Consider the following 1,829-nt stretch of genomic DNA (forward strand, 5'->3'; position numbering starts at 1 on the left):
TGGTTTGCGCAAAAGTTATAGCGTCTACAAACTAGAGTACATTTTCTGGAATTTACACAGCTTTTAATTTATGACTGCCTATCTCATTTCTTGAGGTGCTAAAATGGCAGGGCAGTACAAACCCCCCCCCCCCAAATGACCCCATTTTGCAAAGTAGACACCACAAGGAAATTGCTGAGGGGCATGTTGAGCCCATTGAATTTTTTTTTTTGTCCCAAGTGATTGAATAATGACACAAAAAAAAGTTTACAAAAAGTTGTCACTAAATGATATATTGCTCACACATGCCATAGTTATATGTGGAATTGCACCCCAAAATATATTCTGCTGCTTCTCTGGGATACCACATATGTGGGACTTTTTGGGAGTCTAGTTGCGTACGGCACCCCGAAAACCAATCACTGCCTTCAGGATTTCTAAGGGTGCAAATTTTTGATTTCACTCCTCACTACCTATCACGGTTTCGAAGGCCATAAAATGCCAAAATAGCACAACCCCCCCCCCCCAAATGACCCCATTTTGGAAAGTAGACACCACAAGCTATTTACTGAGAGGCATGTTGAGTCCATGAAATATTTTATATTTTGCCACAAGTTGCGGGAATATTACAAACTTTTTTTTTTGCACAAAGTTGTCACTAAATGATATATTGCTCACACCTGCTATGGGCATAAGTGAAATTACACCCCAAAATAAATTCTGCTGCTTCTCCCGAGTACGGGGATACCACATGTGGGGGACTTTTTGGGAGTCTAGCCACGTACAGGACCCCGAAAACCAAGCACTGCCTTCCGGATTTAAATATAAAACTCTACAAAAAAAACTGTTAGCGATCGCAGGGATCAGGCCTGACTCTTCAAACGCTGCAGTTATGTGTTTAGTGTTTTGTAAGTGACAGTGATCGATCGATACTGCACTTGGGTGGGCTGGGCGGAGGGGCAAAAGCAGGTGCCAGCAGGTATCTGGGCTGATCCCGCTAACAATGGGGTTTTTTGGAACCCTAAACTGCTGGGGACGCTAGTATAGATATGATCAGATCAGATATTGATCTGTTCAGATTCTATACAACTACAGGAGGTGTATGCTTTGCGCGTGGGTGTTAGCGGTACTGGCACTAACCTAGCGCTGTCTGGGGTGACGCAGACCCTGACCCTAAAACCTAATTGATATCACCCGCCGGGTGATCACGGGGTTAAACCTTTATTGGGTAATAAATGGTGGGTGCCCTGATGCTATAAAAAGCAAACTAACCAGAGTCACCCGTAACACTTATACGGTGATCACTGGTGAAAGGGTTAACTAGGGGCAATCAGGGGGTTAAAATCATTATTAGGTAGTGAATGGGGGTCCCTGGTGCTATATAAAAACCTGACGGGGAACCTAAATAACTAACTGGCTAACCAGCGTCACCAGTGGCACTTATACGGTGATCGCTGGTGAAAGGGTTAACTAGGGGCAATCGGGGAGTTAAAACCATTATTGGGTAGTATATGGGGGTACTAGCACTAGTGACACTAATGCAGCGATCAGAAAAATTATCGCTTAGTGACACTGGCAAAAGGGGGTGAAAGGGTGAACTAGGGGCAATCAGGAGGTTAAAACCATTATTGGGTAGTATATCGGGGTACCTAGCGCTATAAAAACCTGGCGGGGAACCTAAAAAAATAACTAGCTACTTAGCGGCACCAGTGACACTAATGCAGCGATCAGAAAAACGATCGCTTAGTGACACTGGCAAAAGGGGGTGAAAGGGTTAACTAGGGGCAATCAGTGGGTTAAAACCATTATTGGGTAGTATATCGGGGTACCTAGTGCTATAAAAACCTGGC

This window comes from Lithobates pipiens, unplaced genomic scaffold (genome assembly GCF_037356315.1).
Source record: "Lithobates pipiens isolate NorthernLeopardFrog02 unplaced genomic scaffold, aLitPip1_a1.2 Scaffold_8, whole genome shotgun sequence".
Taxonomy (NCBI): domain Eukaryota; kingdom Metazoa; phylum Chordata; class Amphibia; order Anura; family Ranidae; genus Lithobates; species Lithobates pipiens.